At 38.1% G+C, this 19,567-nt stretch overlaps 13 non-coding genes across 13 annotated transcripts; all 13 read left to right on the forward strand.

Moving 5' to 3' along the window:
• Positions 1 to 1,210: 1,210 nt before the first annotated feature.
• On the forward strand, positions 1,211 to 1,282 carry trnaa-ugc (transfer RNA alanine (anticodon UGC)). The gene has a single exon. It is a non-coding gene; the product is annotated as a tRNA-Ala (tRNA).
• Positions 1,283 to 2,677: 1,395 nt separating this feature from the next.
• Positions 2,678 to 2,749, forward strand: trnaa-ugc (transfer RNA alanine (anticodon UGC)). The gene has a single exon. It is a non-coding gene; the product is annotated as a tRNA-Ala (tRNA).
• A 1,400-nt stretch (positions 2,750 to 4,149) lies between these two features.
• Positions 4,150 to 4,221, forward strand: trnaa-ugc (transfer RNA alanine (anticodon UGC)). Its single transcript has one exon. It is a non-coding gene; the product is annotated as a tRNA-Ala (tRNA).
• Positions 4,222 to 5,556: 1,335 nt separating this feature from the next.
• On the forward strand, positions 5,557 to 5,628 carry trnaa-ugc (transfer RNA alanine (anticodon UGC)). The gene has a single exon. It is a non-coding gene; the product is annotated as a tRNA-Ala (tRNA).
• Positions 5,629 to 7,026: 1,398 nt separating this feature from the next.
• Positions 7,027 to 7,098, forward strand: trnaa-ugc (transfer RNA alanine (anticodon UGC)). Its single transcript has one exon. It is a non-coding gene; the product is annotated as a tRNA-Ala (tRNA).
• Positions 7,099 to 8,435: 1,337 nt separating this feature from the next.
• trnaa-ugc (transfer RNA alanine (anticodon UGC)) lies at positions 8,436 to 8,507 on the forward strand. Its single transcript has one exon. It is a non-coding gene; the product is annotated as a tRNA-Ala (tRNA).
• A 1,393-nt stretch (positions 8,508 to 9,900) lies between these two features.
• trnaa-ugc (transfer RNA alanine (anticodon UGC)) lies at positions 9,901 to 9,972 on the forward strand. The gene has a single exon. It is a non-coding gene; the product is annotated as a tRNA-Ala (tRNA).
• A 1,469-nt stretch (positions 9,973 to 11,441) lies between these two features.
• On the forward strand, positions 11,442 to 11,513 carry trnaa-ugc (transfer RNA alanine (anticodon UGC)). The gene has a single exon. It is a non-coding gene; the product is annotated as a tRNA-Ala (tRNA).
• Positions 11,514 to 13,291: 1,778 nt separating this feature from the next.
• On the forward strand, positions 13,292 to 13,363 carry trnaa-ugc (transfer RNA alanine (anticodon UGC)). The gene has a single exon. It is a non-coding gene; the product is annotated as a tRNA-Ala (tRNA).
• A 1,392-nt stretch (positions 13,364 to 14,755) lies between these two features.
• Positions 14,756 to 14,827, forward strand: trnaa-ugc (transfer RNA alanine (anticodon UGC)). The gene has a single exon. It is a non-coding gene; the product is annotated as a tRNA-Ala (tRNA).
• A 1,391-nt stretch (positions 14,828 to 16,218) lies between these two features.
• On the forward strand, positions 16,219 to 16,290 carry trnaa-ugc (transfer RNA alanine (anticodon UGC)). The gene has a single exon. It is a non-coding gene; the product is annotated as a tRNA-Ala (tRNA).
• A 1,400-nt stretch (positions 16,291 to 17,690) lies between these two features.
• On the forward strand, positions 17,691 to 17,762 carry trnaa-ugc (transfer RNA alanine (anticodon UGC)). Its single transcript has one exon. It is a non-coding gene; the product is annotated as a tRNA-Ala (tRNA).
• A 1,394-nt stretch (positions 17,763 to 19,156) lies between these two features.
• On the forward strand, positions 19,157 to 19,228 carry trnaa-ugc (transfer RNA alanine (anticodon UGC)). Its single transcript has one exon. It is a non-coding gene; the product is annotated as a tRNA-Ala (tRNA).
• The last annotated feature ends 339 nt before the right edge of the window (positions 19,229 to 19,567 follow it).

A 19,567-nucleotide genomic window follows, 5' to 3' on the forward strand; every position in this document is an offset into this window, starting at 1 on the left:
TTCATGTTTTCGATCCCTGTCCGTACCTGTTTTAAGAATTGCTGGTATCATTTCATTGTAGTTTCAATGGAGTGGTGTATATAAAAAGTACATTGTATTAATAGTTCACCCCTCCGCTTCCAGACTGTATAGGAATGTGGGAAGCCGCCGCTGGCTGATCCCGCCCTGGCTTACATTTTTAAAAAAAACACACAATTAACCTGAATTAGGGCCAGACTAGTTACCATCATTTTCTCACATTGCCATTGAAAGTTTTTTCTATTGTCTCTTTTTGGTCCATTTAGATTGTTAATGTAGATTGTATAGAATTGTTTATTTTTATGTTATGGTTAAAAATGTTAATGTTTTACTGTGACTTGTCGTAGGCTCCTAAGTGGACCATAAGGTTAAAAACCAAACCAAATTAAGAAAACTAAACTGAAAAACAAAAAAATACAATTAAAAACTAAGTTGCTCCGCCAGAGTGTCTCTTTTGGGCCACTTTTGCTGGTCCCAAGCCCGGATAAAGGAGGAGGGTTGGAATTGTGACATAAAAAAAAACAAGAATCGACAGAAGAAAGTTCATTTGTAGTTCTAAATATATTTAGGGTGTGTTTTACTCACTTCTTGTCTCTCCCACGGAGTTATTCCTCTCTCCAACCGCGTCCATCACAATTACATGATCATGGCAAATTATGCAAATTAGGTGATGACGTCATTTAGCGACTTCTAGCGTCTTTTAGGACAGCCAATAGCTACTTTCCTTACTGAGGAGTTGGCAACACTGCTAACTTTAAACATCAGCTATCTGAGCAGCTAACCGATCGCTGCAGCTGTACATTGCCCATCTGTAAATAGCCCACCCAATCTACCGACCTCATCCCCATATGGTTTTTATTTACTTTCTGCACTTTTGCACACCAGTATTTCTACTTGCACATCATCATCTGCTCATCTATCACTCCAGTGTTCATTTGCTAAATTGTGATTACTTCGCTACTATGGCCTATTTATTGCCTTTTTTTTTATTTCCCCCCCCCCCTTCTATTTTGTTATTGACTGTGCGCTTGTTTGTTCCATGTGTAACTCTGTGTTGTTGTTTGTGTTGCACTGCTTTGCTTTATCTTGGCCAGGTCGCAGTGGTGTATGAGAACTTGTCCTTAACTGCCTTACCTGGTTAAATAAAGGTGACATTTAAAAAAATAAGCAAAACATTTTTCTTTTGCAGAAAGGGGTTGTAGCTCAGTGGTAGAGCGCATGCTTTGCATGTATGCGGTCCTGGGTTCAATCCCCAGCTTCTCCATGTTTTTTTGCAAAGACCCAACTTCTACTTTCCAGAATGTTGAAATTCTAAGCAGGAAACAGAGATGTGCAAAATCATTTGGTCTTGTAATCTGAAGAATATGCGTTCAATCCCTGTTAGTACATTTATAGAACAGAAGTGGCATGGTTGCCAACTTTTATGGCATAATTTTCAAAAACTGAAGTTCATGTTTTCGATCCCTGTCCGTACCTGTTTTAAGAATTGCTGGTATCATTTCATTGTAGTTTCAATGGAGTGGTGTATATAAAAAGTACATTGTATTAATAGTTCACCCCTCCGCTTCCAGACTGTATATGAATGTGGGAAGCCGCCGCTGGCTGATCCCGCCCTGGCTTACATTAAAAAAAAAAAACACACAATTAACCTGAATTAGGGCCAGACTAGTTACCATCATTTTCTCACATTGCCATTGAAAGTTTTTTCTATTGTCTCTTTTTGGTCCATTTAGATTGTTAATGTAGATTGTATAGAATTGTTTATTTTTATGTTATGGTTAAAAATGTTAATGTTTTACTGTGACTTGTCGTAGGCTCCTAAGTGGACCATAAGGTTAAAAACCAAACCAAATTAAGAAAACTAAACTGAAAAACAAAAAAATACAATTAAAAACTAAGTTGCTCCGCCAGAGTGTCTCTTTTGGGCCACTTTTGCTGGTCCCAAGCCCGGATAAAGGAGGAGGGTTGGAATTGTGACATAAAAAAAAACAAGAATCGACAGAAGAAAGTTCATTTGTAGTTCTAAATATATTTAGGGTGTGTTTTACTCACTTCTTGTCTCTCCCACGGAGTTATTCCTCTCTCCAACCGCGTCCATCACAATTACATGATCATGGCAAATTATGCAAATTAGGTGATGACGTCATTTAGCGACTTCTAGCGTCTTTTAGGACAGCCAATAGCTACTTTCCTTACTGAGGAGTTGGCAACACTGCTAACTTTAAACATCAGCTATCTGAGCAGCTAACCGATCGCTGCAGCTGTACATTGCCCATCTGTAAATAGCCCACCCAATCTACCGACCTCATCCCCATATGGTTTTTATTTACTTTCTGCACTTTTGCACACCAGTATTTCTACTTGCACATCATCATCTGCTCATCTATCACTCCAGTGTTCATTTGCTAAATTGTGATTACTTCGCTACTATGGCCTATTTATTGCCTTTTTTTTTATTTCCCCCCCCCCCTTCTATTTTGTTATTGACTGTGCGCTTGTTTGTTCCATGTGTAACTCTGTGTTGTTGTTTGTGTTGCACTGCTTTGCTTTATCTTGGCCAGGTCGCAGTGGTGTATGAGAACTTGTCCTTAACTGCCTTACCTGGTTAAATAAAGGTGACATTTAAAAAAATAAGCAAAACATTTTTCTTTTGCAGAAAGGGGTTGTAGCTCAGTGGTAGAGCGCATGCTTTGCATGTATGCGGTCCTGGGTTCAATCCCCAGCTTCTCCATGTTTTTTTGCAAAGACCCAACTTCTACTTTCCAGAATGTTGAAATTCTAAGCAGGAAACAGAGATGTGCAAAATCATTTGGTCTTGTAATCTGAAGAATATGCGTTCAATCCCTGTTAGTACATTTATAGAACAGAAGTGGCATGGTTGCCAACTTTTATGGCATAATTTTCAAAAACTGAAGTTCATGTTTTCGATCCCTGTCCGTACCTGTTTTAAGAATTGCTGGTATCATTTCATTGTAGTTTCAATGGAGTGGTGTATATAAAAAGTACATTGTATTAATAGTTCACCCCTCCGCTTCCAGACTGTATATGAATGTGGGAAGCCGCCGCTGGCTGATCCCGCCCTGGCTTACATTAAAAAAAAAAACACACAATTAACCTGAATTAGGGCCAGACTAGTTACCATCATTTTCTCACATTGCCATTGAAAGTTTTTTCTATTGTCTCTTTTTGGTCCATTTAGATTGTTAATGTAGATTGTATAGAATTGTTTATTTTTATGTTATGGTTAAAAATGTTAATGTTTTACTGTGACTTGTCGTAGGCTCCTAAGTGGACCATAAGGTTAAAAACCAAACCAAATTAAGAAAACTAAACTGAAAAACAAAAAAATACAATTAAAAACTAAGTTGCTCCGCCAGAGTGTCTCTTTTGGGCCACTTTTGCTGGTCCCAAGCCCGGATAAAGGAGGAGGGTTGGAATTGTGACATAAAAAAAAACAAGAATCGACAGAAGAAAGTTCATTTGTAGTTCTAAATATATTTAGGGTGTGTTTTACTCACTTCTTGTCTCTCCCACGGAGTTATTCCTCTCTCCAACCGCGTCCATCACAATTACATGATCATGGCAAATTATGCAAATTAGGTGATGACGTCATTTAGCGACTTCTAGCGTCTTTTAGGACAGCCAATAGCTACTTTCCTTACTGAGGAGTTGGCAACACTGCTAACTTTAAACATCAGCTATCTGAGCAGCTAACCGATCGCTGCAGCTGTACATTGCCCATCTGTAAATAGCCCACCCAATCTACCGACCTCATCCCCATATGGTTTTTATTTACTTTCTGCACTTTTGCACACCAGTATTTCTACTTGCACATCATCATCTGCTCATCTATCACTCCAGTGTTCATTTGCTAAATTGTGATTACTTCGCTACTATGGCCTATTTATTGCCTTTTTTTTTATTTCCCCCCCCCCCCCCCCCTTCTATTTTGTTATTGACTGTGCGCTTGTTTGTTCCATGTGTAACTCTGTGTTGTTGTTTGTGTTGCACTGCTTTGCTTTATCTTGGCCAGGTCGCAGTGGTGTATGAGAACTTGTCCTTAACTGCCTTACCTGGTTAAATAAAGGTGACATTTAAAAAAATAAGCAAAACATTTTTCTTTTGCAGAAAGGGGTTGTAGCTCAGTGGTAGAGCGCATGCTTTGCATGTATGCGGTCCTGGGTTCAATCCCCAGCTTCTCCATGTTTTTTTGCAAAGACCCAACTTCTACTTTCCAGAATGTTGAAATTCTAAGCAGGAAACAGAGATGTGCAAAATCATTTGGTCTTGTAATCTGAAGAATATGCGTTCAATCCCTGTTAGTACATTTATAGAACAGAAGTGGCATGGTTGCCAACTTTTATGGCATAATTTTCAAAAACTGAAGTTCATGTTTTCGATCCCTGTCCGTACCTGTTTTAAGAATTGCTGGTATCATTTCATTGTAGTTTCAATGGAGTGGTGTATATAAAAAGTACATTGTATTAATAGTTCACCCCTCCGCTTCCAGACTGTATATGAATGTGGGAAGCCGCCGCTGGCTGATCCCGCCCTGGCTTACATTAAAAAAAAAAAACACACAATTAACCTGAATTAGGGCCAGACTAGTTACCATCATTTTCTCACATTGCCATTGAAAGTTTTTTCTATTGTCTCTTTTTGGTCCATTTAGATTGTTAATGTAGATTGTATAGAATTGTTTATTTTTATGTTATGGTTAAAAATGTTAATGTTTTACTGTGACTTGTCGTAGGCTCCTAAGTGGACCATAAGGTTAAAAACCAAACCAAATTAAGAAAACTAAACTGAAAAACAAAAAAATACAATTAAAAACTAAGTTGCTCCGCCAGAGTGTCTCTTTTGGGCCACTTTTGCTGGTCCCAAGCCCGGATAAAGGAGGAGGGTTGGAATTGTGACATAAAAAAAAACAAGAATCGACAGAAGAAAGTTCATTTGTAGTTCTAAATATATTTAGGGTGTGCGTCCATCACAATTACATGATCATGGCAAATTATGCAAATTAGGTGATGACGTCATTTAGCGACTTCTAGCGTCTTTTAGCTACTTTCCTTACTGAGGAGTTGGCAACACTGCTAACTTTAAACATCAGCTATCTGAGCAGCTAACCGATCGCTGCAGCTGTACATTGCCCATCTGTAAATAGCCCACCCAATCTACCGACCTCATCCCCATATGGTTTTTATTTACTTTCTGCACTTTTGCACACCAGTATTTCTACTTGCACATCATCATCTGCTCATCTATCACTCCAGTGTTCATTTGCTAAATTGTGATTACTTCGCTACTATGGCCTATTTATTGCCTTTTTTTTTATTTCCCCCCCCCCCCTTCTATTTTGTTATTGACTGTGCGCTTGTTTGTTCCATGTGTAACTCTGTGTTGTTGTTTGTGTTGCACTGCTTTGCTTTATCTTGGCCAGGTCGCAGTGGTGTATGAGAACTTGTCCTTAACTGCCTTACCTGGTTAAATAAAGGTGACATTTAAAAAAATAAGCAAAACATTTTTCTTTTGCAGAAAGGGGTTGTAGCTCAGTGGTAGAGCGCATGCTTTGCATGTATGAGGTCCTGGGTTCAATCCCCAGCTTCTCCATGTTTTTTTGCAAAGACCCAACTTCTACTTTCCAGAATGTTGAAATTCTAAGCAGGAAACAGAGATGTGCAAAATCATTTGGTCTTGTAATCTGAAGAATATGCGTTCAATCCCTGTTAGTACATTTATAGAACAGAAGTGGCATGGTTGCCAACTTTTATGGCATAATTTTCAAAAACTGAAGTTCATGTTTTCGATCCCTGTCCGTACCTGTTTTAAGAATTGCTGGTATCATTTCATTGTAGTTTCAATGGAGTGGTGTATATAAAAAGTACATTGTATTAATAGTTCACCCCTCCGCTTCCAGACTGTATATGAATGTGGGAAGCCGCCGCTGGCTGATCCCGCCCTGGCTTACATTAAAAAAAAAAACACACAATTAACCTGAATTAGGGCCAGACTAGTTACCATCATTTTCTCACATTGCCATTGAAAGTTTTTTCTATTGTCTCTTTTTGGTCCATTTAGATTGTTAATGTAGATTGTATATATATATATTTATTTTTATGTTATGGTTAAAAATGTTAATGTTTTACTTGACTTGTCGTAGGCTCCTAAGTGGACCATAAGGTTAAAAACCAAACCAAATTAAGAAAACTAAACTGAAAAACAAAAAAATACAATTAAAAACTAAGTTGCTCCGCCAGAGTGTCTCTTTTGGGCCACTTTTGCTGGTCCCAAGCCCGGATAAAGGAGGAGGGTTGGAATTGTGACATAAAAAAAACAAGAATCGACAGAAGAAAGTTCATTTGTAGTTCTAAATATATTTAGGGTGTGTTTTACTCACTTCTTGTCTCTCCCACGGAGTTATTCCTCTCTCCAACCGCGTCCATCACAATTACATGATCATGGCAAATTATGCAAATGAGGTGATGACGTCATTTAGCGACTTCTAGCGTCTTTTAGGACAGCCAATAGCTACTTTCCTTACTGAGGAGTTGGCAACACTGCTAACTTTAAACATCAGCTATCTGAGCAGCTAACCGATCGCTGCAGCTGTACATTGCCCATCTGTAAATAGCCCACCCAATCTACCGACCTCATCCCCATATGGTTTTTATTTACTTTCTGCACTTTTGCACACCAGTATTTCTACTTGCACATCATCATCTGCTCATCTATCACTCCAGTGTTCATTTGCTAAATTGTGATTACTTCGCTACTATGGCCTATTTATTGCCTTTTTTTTTATTTCCCCCCCCCCCCCCCTTCTATTTTGTTATTGACTGTGCGCTTGTTTGTTCCATGTGTAACTCTGTGTTGTTGTTTGTGTTGCACTGCTTTGCTTTATCTTGGCCAGGTCGCAGTGGTGTATGAGAACTTGTCCTTAACTGCCTTACCTGGTTAAATAAAGGTGACATTTTAAAAAATAAGCAAAACATTTTTCTTTTGCAGAAAGGGGTTGTAGCTCAGTGGTAGAGCGCATGCTTTGCATGTATGCGGTCCTGGGTTCAATCCCCAGCTTCTCCATGTTTTTTTGCAAAGACCCAACTTCTACTTTCCAGAATGTTGAAATTCTAAGCAGGAAACAGAGATGTGCAAAATCATTTGGTCTTGTAATCTGAAGAATATGCGTTCAATCCCTGTTAGTACATTTATAGAACAGAAGTGGCATGGTTGCCAACTTTTATGGCATAATTTTCAAAAACTGAAGTTCATGTTTTCGATCCCTGTCCGTACCTGTTTTAAGAATTGCTGGTATCATTTCATTGTAGTTTCAATGGAGTGGTGTATATAAAAAGTACATTGTATTAATAGTTCACCCCTCCGCTTCCAGACTGTATATGAATGTGGGAAGCCGCCGCTGGCTGATCCCGCCCTGGCTTACATTAAAAAAAAAAACACACAATTAACCTGAATTAGGGCCAGACTAGTTACCATCATTTTCTCACATTGCCATTGAAAGTTTTTTCTATTGTCTCTTTTTGGTCCATTTAGATTGTTAATGTAGATTGTATAGAATTGTTTTTTTTTTATGTTATGGTTAAAAATGTTAATGTTTTACTGTGACTTGTCGTAGGCTCCTAAGTGGACCATAAGGTTAAAAACCAAACCAAATTAAGAAAACTAAACTGAAAAACAAAAAAATACAATTAAAAACTAAGTTGCTCCGCCAGAGTGTCTCTTTTGGGCCACTTTTGCTGGTCCCAAGCCCGGATAAAGGAGGAGGGTTGGAATTGTGACATAAAAAAAAACAAGAATCGACAGAAGAAAGTTCATTTGTAGTTCTAAATATATTTAGGGTGTGTTTTACCAATAGCGTCCATCACAATTACATGATCATGGCAAATTATGCAAATGAGGATGACGTCATTTAGGCAACAGCCAATAGCTACTTTCCTTACTTTGGCAACACTGCTAACTTTAAACATCAGCTATCTGAGCAGCTAACCGATCGCTGCAGCTGTACATTGCCCATCTGTAAATAGCCCACCCAATCTACCGACCTCATCCCCATATGGTTTTTATTTACTTTCTGCACTTTTGCACACCAGTATTTCTACTTGCACATCATCATCTGCTCATCTATCACTCCAGTGTTCATTTGCTAAATTGTGATTACTTCGCTACTATGGCCTATTTATTGCCTTTTTTTTTATTTCCCCCCCCCCCCCCCCTTCTATTTTGTTATTGACTGTGCGCTTGTTTGTTCCATGTGTAACTCTGTGTTGTTGTTTGTGTTGCACTGCTTTGCTTTATCTTGGCCAGGTCGCAGTGGTGTATGAGAACTTGTCCTTAACTGCCTTACCTGGTTAAATAAAGGTGACATTTAAAAAAATAAGCAAAACATTTTTATTTTACAGAAAGGGGTTGTAGCTCAGTGGTAGAGCGCATGCTTTGCATGTATGAGGTCCTGGGTTCAATCCCCAGCTTCTCCATGTTCTTTTGCAAAGACCCAACTTCTACTTTCCAGAATGTTGAAATTCTAAGCAGGAAACAGAGATGTGCAAAATCATTTGGTCTTGTAATCTGAAGAATATGCGTTCAATCCCTGTTAGTACATTTATAGAACAGAAGTGGCATGGTTGCCAACTTTTATGGCATCATTTTCAAAAACTGAAGTTCATGTTTTCGATCCCTGTCCGTACCTGTTTTAAGAATTGCTGGTATCATTTCATTGTAGTTTCAATGGAGTGGTGTATATAAAAAGTACATTGTATTAATAGTTCACCCCTCCGCTTCCAGACTGTATATGAATGTGGGAAGCCGCCGCTGGCTGATCCCGCCCTGGCTTACATTAATAGTTACACACAATTAACCTGAATTAGCCAGACTAGTTACCATCATTTTCTCACATTGCCATTGAAATGTTTTTTATATTGTATCTTTTTGGTCCATTTATATATGTTAATATATATTGTATATAATTATTTATTTTTAATGTTATGGTTAAAAATGTTAATGTTTTACTGTGTTGTCGTAGGCTCCTAAGTGGACCATAAGGTTAAAAACCAAACCAAATTAAGAAAACTAAACTGAAAAACAAAAAAATACAATTAAAAACTAAGTTGCTCCGCCAGAGTGTCTCTTTTGGGTCACTTTTGCTGGTCCCAAGCCCGGATAAAGGAGGAGGGTTGGAATTGTGACATAAAAAAAAACAAGAATCGACAGAAGAAAGTTCATTTGTAGTTCTAAATATATTTAGGGTGTGTTTTACTCACTTCTTGTCTCTCCCACGGAGTTATTCCTCTCTCCAACCGCGTCCATCACAATTACATGATCATGGCAAATTATGCAAATTAGGTGATGACGTCATTTAGCGACTTCTAGCGTCTTTTAGGACAGCCAATAGCTACTTTCCTTACTGAGGAGTTGGCAACACTGCTAACTTTAAACATCAGCTATCTGAGCAGCTAACCGATCGCTGCAGCTGTACATTGCCCATCTGTAAATAGCCCACCCAATCTACCGACCTCATCCCCATATGGTTTTTATTTACTTTCTGCACTTTTGCACACCAGTATTTCTACTTGCACATCATCATCTGCTCATCTATCACTCCAGTGTTCATTTGCTAAATTGTGATTACTTCGCTACTATGGCCTATTTATTGCCTTTTTTTTTATTCCCCCCCCCCCCCCCTTCTATTTTGTTATTGACTGTGCGCTTGTTTGTTCCATGTGTAACTCTGTGTTGTTGTTTGTGTTGCACTGCTTTGCTTTATCTTGGCCAGGTCGCAGTGGTGTATGAGAACTTGTCCTTAACTGCCTTACCCGGTTAAATAAAGGTGACATTTTAAAAAATAAGTAAAAGGTTTTCCTTCTACAGAAAGGGGATGTAGCTCAGTGGTAGAGCGCATGCTTTGCATGTATGAGGTCCTGGGTTCAATCCCCAGCTTCTCCATGTTCTTTTGCAAAGACCCAACTTCTACTTTCCAGAATGTTGAAATTCTAAGCAGGAAACAGAGATGTGCAAAATCATTTGGTCTTGTAATCTGAAGAATATGCGTTCAATCCCTGTTAGTACATTTATAGAACAGAAGTGGCATGGTTGCCAACTTTTATGGCATCATTTTCAAAAACTGAAGTTCATGTTTTCGATCCCTGTCCGTACCTGTTTTAAGAATTGCTGGTATCATTTCATTGTAGTTTCAATGGAGTGGTGTATATAAAAAGTACATTGTATTAATAGTTCACCCCTCCGCTTCCAGACTGTATATGAATGTGGGAAGCCGCCGCTGGCTGATCCCGCCCTGGCTTACATTTTTTTTTAAAACACACAATTAACCTGAATTACGGCCAGACTAGTTACCATCATTTTCTCACATTGCCATTGAAAGTTTTTTCTATTGTCTCTTTTTGGTCCATTTAGATTGTTAATGTAGATTGTATATATATATATATATATATATATATATATATATATATATTATTTTATATATATATATATATATATATATATATATTTTTTTTTTTTTTGTAATGTTATGGTTAAAAATGTTAATGTTTTACTTGTCGTAGGCTCCTAAGTGGACCATAAGGTTAAAAACCAAACCAAATTAAGAAAACTAAACTGAAAAACAAAAAAATACAATTAAAAACTAAGTTGCTCCGCCAGAGTGTCTCTTTTGGGTCACTTTTGCTGGTCCCAAGCCCGGATAAAGGAGGAGGGTTGGAATTGTGACATAAAAAAAAACAAGAATCGACAGAAGAAAGTTCATTTGTAGTTCTAAATATATTTAGGGTGTGTTTTACTCACTTCTTGTCTCTCCCACGGAGTTATTCCTCTCTCCAACCGCGTCCATCACAATTACATGATCATGGCAAATTATGCAAATTAGGTGATGACGTCATTTAGCGACTTCTAGCGTCTTTTAGGACAGCCAATAGCTACTTTCCTTACTGAGGAGTTGGCAACACTGCTAACTTTAAACATCAGCTATCTGAGCAGCTAACCGATCGCTGCAGCTGTACATTGCCCATCTGTAAATAGCCCACCCAATCTACCGACCTCATCCCCATATGGTTTTTATTTACTTTCTGCACTTTTGCACACCAGTATTTCTACTTGCACATCATCATCTGCTCATCTATCACTCCAGTGTTCATTTGCTAAATTGTGATTACTTCGCTACTATGGCCTATTTATTGCCTTTTTTTTTATTCCCCCCCCCCCCCCCCCCCTTCTATTTTGTTATTGACTGTGCGCTTGTTTGTTCCATGTGTAACTCTGTGTTGTTGTTTGTGTTGCACTGCTTTGCTTTATCTTGGCCAGGTCGCAGTGGTGTATGAGAACTTGTCCTTAACTGCCTTACCCGGTTAAATAAAGGTGACATTTTAAAAAATAAGTAAAAGGTTTTCCTTCTACAGAAAGGGGATGTAGCTCAGTGGTAGAGCGCATGCTTTGCATGTATGAGGTCCTGGGTTCAATCCCCAGCTTCTCCATGTTCTTTTGCAAAGACCCAACTTCTACTTTCCAGAATGTTGAAATTCTAAGCAGGAAACAGAGATGTGCAAAATCATTTGGTCTTGTAATCTGAAGAATATGCGTTCAATCCCTGTTAGTACATTTATAGAACAGAAGTGGCATGGTTGCCAACTTTTATGGCATCATTTTCAAAAACTGAAGTTCATGTTTTCGATCCCTGTCCGTACCTGTTTTAAGAATTGCTGGTATCATTTCATTGTAGTTTCAATGGAGTGGTGTATATAAAAAGTACATTGTATTAATAGTTCACCCCTCCGCTTCCAGACTGTATATGAATGTGGGAAGCCGCCGCTGGCTGATCCCGCCCTGGCTTACATTAAAAAAAAAAACACACAATTAACCTGAATTAGGGCCAGACTAGTTACCATTTTTCTCACATTGCCATTGAAAGTTTTTTCTATTGTCTCTTTTTGGTCCATTTAGATTGTTAATGTAGATTGTATATATATATATATATATATATATATATATATATATATATTTTATATTGTTTATTTTTTGTTAATGTTATGGGTAAAAATGTTAATGTTTTACTTGTCGTAGGCTCCTAAGTGGACCATAAGGTTAAAAACCAAACCAAATTAAGAAAACTAAACTGAAAAACAAAAAAATACAATTAAAAACTAAGTTGCTCCGCCAGAGTGTCTCTTTTGGGTCACTTTTGCTGGTCCCAAGCCCGGATTTGGAATTGTGACATATTGTCTCTTTTTGGTCCATTTAGATTGTTAATGTAGATTGTATATTTTTGGTCCATTTAGATTGTTAATGTAGATTGTATATATATATATATATATATATATATATATATATATATATATATATATATATATTTTTTTTTTTTTTTTGTAATGTTATGGGTAAAAATGTTAATGTTTTACTTGTCGTAGGCTCCTAAGTGGACCATAAGGTTAAAAACCAAACCAAATTAAGAAAACTAAACTGAAAAACAAAAAAATACAATTAAAAACTAAGTTGCTCCGCCAGAGTGTCTCTTTTGGGTCACTTTTGCTGGTCCCAAGCCCGGATAAAGGAGGAGGGTTGGAATTGTGACATAAAAAAAAACAAGAATCGACAGAAGAAAGTTCATTTGTAGTTCTAAATATATTTAGGGTGTGTTTTACTCACTTCTTGTCTCTCCCACGGAGTTATTCCTCTCTCCAACCGCGTCCATCACAATTACATGATCATGGCAAATTATGCAAATTAGGTGATGACGTCATTTAGCGACTTCTAGCGTCTTTTAGGACAGCCAATAGCTACTTTCCTTACTGAGGAGTTGGCAACACTGCTAACTTTAAACATCAGCTATCTGAGCAGCTAACCGATCGCTGCAGCTGTACATTGCCCATCTGTAAATAGCCCACCCAATCTACCGACCTCATCCCCATATGGTTTTTATTTACTTTCTGCACTTTTGCACACCAGTATTTCTACTTGCACATCATCATCTGCTCATCTATCACTCCAGTGTTCATTTGCTAAATTGTGATTACTTCGCTACTATGGCCTATTTATTGCCTTTTTTTTTTATTCCCCCCCCCCCCCCTTCTATTTTGTTATTGACTGTGCGCTTGTTTGTTCCATGTGTAACTCTGTGTTGTTGTTTGTGTTGCACTGCTTTGCTTTATCTTGGCCAGGTCGCAGTGGTGTATGAGAACTTGTCCTTAACTGCCTTACCCGGTTAAATAAAGGTGACATTTTAAAAAATAAGTAAAAGGTTTTCCTTCTACAGAAAGGGGATGTAGCTCAGTGGTAGAGCGCATGCTTTGCATGTATGAGGTCCTGGGTTCAATCCCCAGCTTCTCCATGTTCTTTTGCAAAGACCCAACTTCTACTTTCCAGAATGTTGAAATTCTAAGCAGGAAACAGAGATGTGCAAAATCATTTGGTCTTGTAATCTGAAGAATATGCGTTCAATCCCTGTTAGTACATTTATAGAACAGAAGTGGCATGGTTGCCAACTTTTATGGCATCATTTTCAAAAACTGAAGTTCATGTTTTCGATCCCTGTCCGTACCTGTTTTAAGAATTGCTGGTATCATTTCATTGTAGTTTCAATGGAGTGGTGTATATAAAAAGTACATTGTATTAATAGTTCACCCCTCCGCTTCCAGACTGTATATGAATGTGGGAAGCCGCCGCTGGCTGATCCCGCCCTGGCTTACATTAATAGTTACCATCATTTTCTCACATTGCCATTGAAAGTTTTTTCTATTGTCTCTTTTTGGTCCATTTAGATTGTTAATGTAGATTGTATATATATATATATATATATATATATATATATATATATTTTTTTTTTTTTGTTGTAATGTTATGGTTAAAAATGTTAATGTTTTACTTGTCGTAGGCTCCTAAGTGGACCATAAGGTTAAAAACCAAACCAAATTAAGAAAACTAAACTGAAAAACAAAAAAATACAATTAAAAACTAAGTTGCTCCGCCAGAGTGTCTCTTTTGGGCAGCTTTTGCTGGTCCCAAGCCCGGATAAAGGAGGAGGGTTGGAATTGTGACATAAAAAAAAACAAGAATCGACAGAAGAAAGTTCATTTGTAGTTCTAAATATATTTAGGGTGTGTTTTACTCACTTCTTGTCTCTCCCACGGAGTTATTCCTCTCTCCAACCGCGTCCATCACAATTACATGATCATGGCAAATTATGCAAATTAGGTGATGACGTCATTTAGCGACTTCTAGCGTCTTTTAGGACAGCCAATAGCTACTTTCCTTACTGAGGAGTTGGCAACACTGCTAACTTTAAACATCAGCTATCTGAGCAGCTAACCGATCGCTGCAGCTGTACATTGCCCATCTGTAAATAGCCCACCCAATCTACCGACCTCATCCCCATATGGTTTTTATTTACTTTCTGCACTTTTGCACACCAGTATTTCTACTTGCACATCATCATCTGCTCATCTATCACTCCAGTGTTCATTTGCTAAATTGTGATTACTTCGCTACTATGGCCTATTTATTGCCTTTTTTTTTATTCCCCCCCCCCCCCCCCTTCTATTTTGTTATTGACTGTGCGCTTGTTTGTTCCATGTGTAACTCTGTGTTGTTGTTTGTGTTGCACTGCTTTGCTTTATCTTGGCCAGGTCGCAGTGGTGTATGAGAACTTGTCCTTAACTGCCTTACCCGGTTAAATAAAGGTGACATTTTAAAAAATAAGTAAAAGGTTTTCCTTCTACAGAAAGGGGATGTAGCTCAGTGGTAGAGCGCATGCTTTGCATGTATGAGGTCCTGGGTTCAATCCCCAGCTTCTCCATGTTCTTTTGCAAAGACCCAACTTCTACTTTCCAGAATGTTGAAATTCTAAGCAGGAAACAGAGATGTGCAAAATCATTTGGTCTTGTAATCTGAAGAATATGCGTTCAATCCCTGTTAGTACATTTATAGAACAGAAGTGGCATGGTTGCCAACTTTTATGGCATCATTTTCAAAAACTGAAGTTCATGTTTTCGATCCCTGTCCGTACCTGTTTTAAGAATTGCTGGTATCATTTCATTGTAGTTTCAATGGAGTGGTGTATATAAAAAGTACATTGTATTAATAGTTCACCCCTCCGCTTCCAGACTGTATATGAATGTGGGAAGCCGCCGCTGGCTGATCCCGCCCTGGCTTACATTAATAGTTACCATCATTTTCTCACATTGCCATTGAAAGTTTTTTCTATTGTCTCTTTTTGGTCCATTTAGATTGTTAATGTAGATTGTATATATATATATATATATATATATATATATATATATATATATATTTTTTTTTTGTTGTTATGGTTAAAAATGTTAATGTTTTACTTGTCGTAGGCTCCTAAGTGGACCATAAGGTTAAAAACCAAACCAAATTAAGAAAACTAAACTGAAAAACAAAAAAATACAATTAAAAACTAAGTTGCTCCGCCAGAGTGTCTCTTTTGGGCCACTTTTGCTGGTCCCAAGCCCGGATAAAGGAGGAGGGTTGGAATTGTGACATAAAAAAAAACAAGAATCGACAGAAGAAAGTTCATTTGTAGTTCTAAATATATTTAGGGTGTGTTTTACTCACTTCTTGTCTCTCCCACGGAGTTATTCCTCTCTCCAACCGCGTCCATCACAATTACATGATCATGGCAAATTATGCAAATTAGGTGATGACGTCATTTAGCGACTTCTAGCGTCTTTTAGGACAGCCAATAGCTACTTTCCTTACTGAGGAGTTGGCAACACTGCTAACTTTAAACATCAGCTATCTGAGCAGCTAACCGATCGCTGCAGCTGTACATTGCCCATCTGTAAATAGCCCACCCAATCTACCGACCTCATCCCCATATGGTTTTTATTTACTTTCTGCACTTTTGCACACCAGTATTTCTACTTGCACATCATCATCTGCTCATCTATCACTCCAGTGTTCATTTGCTAAATTGTGATTACTTCGCTACTATGGCCTATTTATTGCCTTTTTTTTTTTTCCCCCCCCCCCCCCCCCTTCTATTTTGTTATTGACTGTGCGCTTGTTTGTTCCATGTGTAACTCTGTGTTGTTGTTTGTGTTGCACTGCTTTGCTTTATCTTGGCCAGGTCGCAGTGGTGTATGAGAACTTGTCCTTAACTGCCTTACCTGGTTAAATAAAGGTGACATTTTAAAAAATAAGTAAAACATTTTTCTTTTACAGAAAGGGGTTGTAGCTCAGTGGTAGAGCGCATGCTTTGCATGTATGAGGTCCTGGGTTCAATCCCCAGCTTCTCCATGTTCTTTTGCAAAGACCCAACTTCTACTTTCCAGAATGTTGAAATTCTAAGCAGGAAACAGAGATGTGCAAAATCATTTGGTCTTGTAATCTGAAGAATATGCGTTCAATCCCTGTTAGTACATTTATAGAACAGAAGTGGCATGGTTGCCAACTTTTATGGCATCATTTTCAAAAACTGAAGTTCATGTTTTCGATCCCTGTCCGTACCTGTTTTAAGAATTGCTGCTATCATTTCATTGTAGTTTCAATGGAGTGGTGTATATAAAAAGTACATTGTATTAATAGTTCACCCCTCCGCTTCCAGACTGTATATGAATGTGGGAAGCCGCCGCTGGCTGATCCCGCCCTGGCTTACATTTTTTTTTAAAACACACAATTAACCTGAATTACGGCCAGACTAGTTACCATCATTTTCTCACATTGCCATTGAAAGTTTTTTCTATTGTCTCTTTTTGGTCCATTTAGATTGTTAATGTAGATTGTATATATATATATTTTATTTTTTTTGTAATGTTATGGTTAAAAATGTTAATGTTTTACTTGTCGTAGGCTCCTAAGTGGACCATAAGGTTAAAAACCAAACCAAATTAAGAAAACTAAACTGAAAAACAAAAAAATACAATTAAAAACTAAGTTGCTCCGCCAGAGTGTCTCTTTTGGGCCACTTTTGCTGGTCCCAAGCCCGGATAAAGGAGGAGGGTTGGAATTGTGACATAAAAAAAAACAAGAATCGACAGAAGAAAGTTCATTTGTAGTTCTAAATATATTTAGGGTGTGTTTTACTCACTTCTTGTCTCTCCCACGGAGTTATTCCTCTCTCCAACCGCGTCCATCACAATTACATGATCATGGCAAATTATGCAAATTAGGTGATGACGTCATTTAGCGACTTCTAGCGTCTTTTAGGACAGCCAATAGCTACTTTCCTTACTGAGGAGTTGGCAACACTGCTAACTTTAAACATCAGCTATCTGAGCAGCTAACCGATCGCTGCAGCTGTACATTGCCCATCTGTAAATAGCCCACCCAATCTACCGACCTCATCCCCATATGGTTTTTATTTACTTTCTGCACTTTTGCACACCAGTATTTCTACTTGCACATCATCATCTGCTCATCTATCACTCCAGTGTTCATTTGCTAAATTGTGATTACTTCGCTACTATGGCCTATTTATTGCCTTTTTTTTTATTTCCCCCCCCCCCCCCTTCTATTTTGTTATTGACTGTGCGCTTGTTTGTTCCATGTGTAACTCTGTGTTGTTGTTTGTGTTGCACTGCTTTGCTTTATCTTGGCCAGGTCGCAGTGGTGTATGAGAACTTGTCCTTAACTGCCTTACCTGGTTAAATAAAGGTGACATTTTAAAAAATAAGCAAAACATTTTTCTTTTGCAGAAAGGGGTTGTAGCTCAGTGGTAGAGCGCATGCTTTGCATGTATGCGGTCCTGGGTTCAATCCCCAGCTTCTCCATGTTTTTTTGCAAAGACCCAACTTCTACTTTCCAGAATGTTGAAATTCTAAGCAGGAAACAGAGATGTGCAAAATCATTTGGTCTTGTAATCTGAAGAATATGCGTTCAATCCCTGTTAGTACATTTATAGAACAGAAGTGGCATGGTTGCCAACTTTTATGGCATAATTTTCAAAAACTGAAGTTCATGTTTTCGATCCCTGTCCGTACCTGTTTTAAGAATTGCTGGTATCATTTCATTGTAGTTTCAATGGAGTGGTGTATATAAAAAGTACATTGTATTAATAGTTCACCCCTCCGCTTCCAGACTGTATATGAATGTGGGAAGCCGCCGCTGGCTGATCCCGCCCTGGCTTACATTAAAAAAAAAAACACACAATTAACCTGAATTAGGGCCAGACTAGTTACCATCATTTTCTCACATTGCCATTGAAAGTTTTTTCTATTGTCTCTTTTTGGTCCATTTAGATTGTTAATGTAGATTGTATAGAATTGTTTATTTTTATGTTATGGTTAAAAATGTTAATGTTTTACTGTGACTTGTCGTAGGCTCCTAAGTGGACCATAAGGTTAAAAACCAAACCAAATTAAGAAAACTAAACTGAAAAACAAAAAAATACAATTAAAAACTAAGTTGCTCCGCCAGAGTGTCTCTTTTGGGCCACTTTTGCTGGTCCCAAGCCCGGATAAAGGAGGAGGGTTGGAATTGTGACATAAAAAAAAACAAGAATCGACAGAAGAAAGTTCATTTGTAGTTCTAAATATATTTAGGGTGTGTTTTACTCACTTCTTGTCTCTCCCACGGAGTTATTCCTCTCTCCAACCGCGTCCATCACAATTACATGATCATGGCAAATTATGCAAATTAGGTGATGACGTCATTTAGCGACTTCTAGCGTCTTTTAGGACAGCCAATAGCTACTTTCCTTACTGAGGAGTTGGCAACACTGCTAACTTTAAACATCAGCTATCTGAGCAGCTAACCGATCGCTGCAGCTGTACATTGCCCATCTGTAAATAGCCCACCCAATCTACCGACCTCATCCCCATATGGTTTTTATTTACTTTCTGCACTTTTGCACACCAGTATTTCTACTTGCACATCATCATCTGCTCATCTATCACTCCAGTGTTCATTTGCTAAATTGTGATTACTTCGCTACTATGGCCTATTTATTGCCTTTTTTTTTATTTCCCCCCCCCCCTTCTATTTTGTTATTGACTGTGCGCTTGTTTGTTCCATGTGTAACTCTGTGTTGTTGTTTGTGTTGCACTGCTTTGCTTTATCTTGGCCAGGTCGCAGTGGTGTATGAGAACTTGTCCTTAACTGCCTTACCTGGTTAAATAAAGGTGACATTTAAAAAAATAAGTAAAACATTTTTCTTTTACAGAAAGGGGTTGTAGCTCAGTGGTAGAGCGCATGCTTTGCATGTATGAGGTCCTGGGTTCAATCCCCAGCTTCTCCATGTTTTTTTGCAAAGACCCAACTTCTACTTTCCAGAATGTTGAAATTCTAAGCAGGAAACAGAGATGTGCAAAATCATTTGGTCTTGTAATCTGAAGAATATGCGTTCAATCCCTGTTAGTACATTTATAGAACAGAAGTGGCATGGTTGCCAACTTTTATGGCATAATTTTCAAAAACTGAAGTTCATGTTTTCGATCCCTGTCCGTACCTGTTTTAAGAATTGCTGGTATCATTTCATTGTAGTTTCAATGGAGTGGTGTATATAAAAAGTACATTGTATTAATAGTTCACCCCTCCGCTTCCAGACTGTATATGAATGTGGGAAGCCGCCGCTGGC

Source organism: Oncorhynchus clarkii, chromosome 33, assembly GCF_045791955.1.
Source record: "Oncorhynchus clarkii lewisi isolate Uvic-CL-2024 chromosome 33, UVic_Ocla_1.0, whole genome shotgun sequence".
Taxonomy (NCBI): domain Eukaryota; kingdom Metazoa; phylum Chordata; class Actinopteri; order Salmoniformes; family Salmonidae; genus Oncorhynchus; species Oncorhynchus clarkii.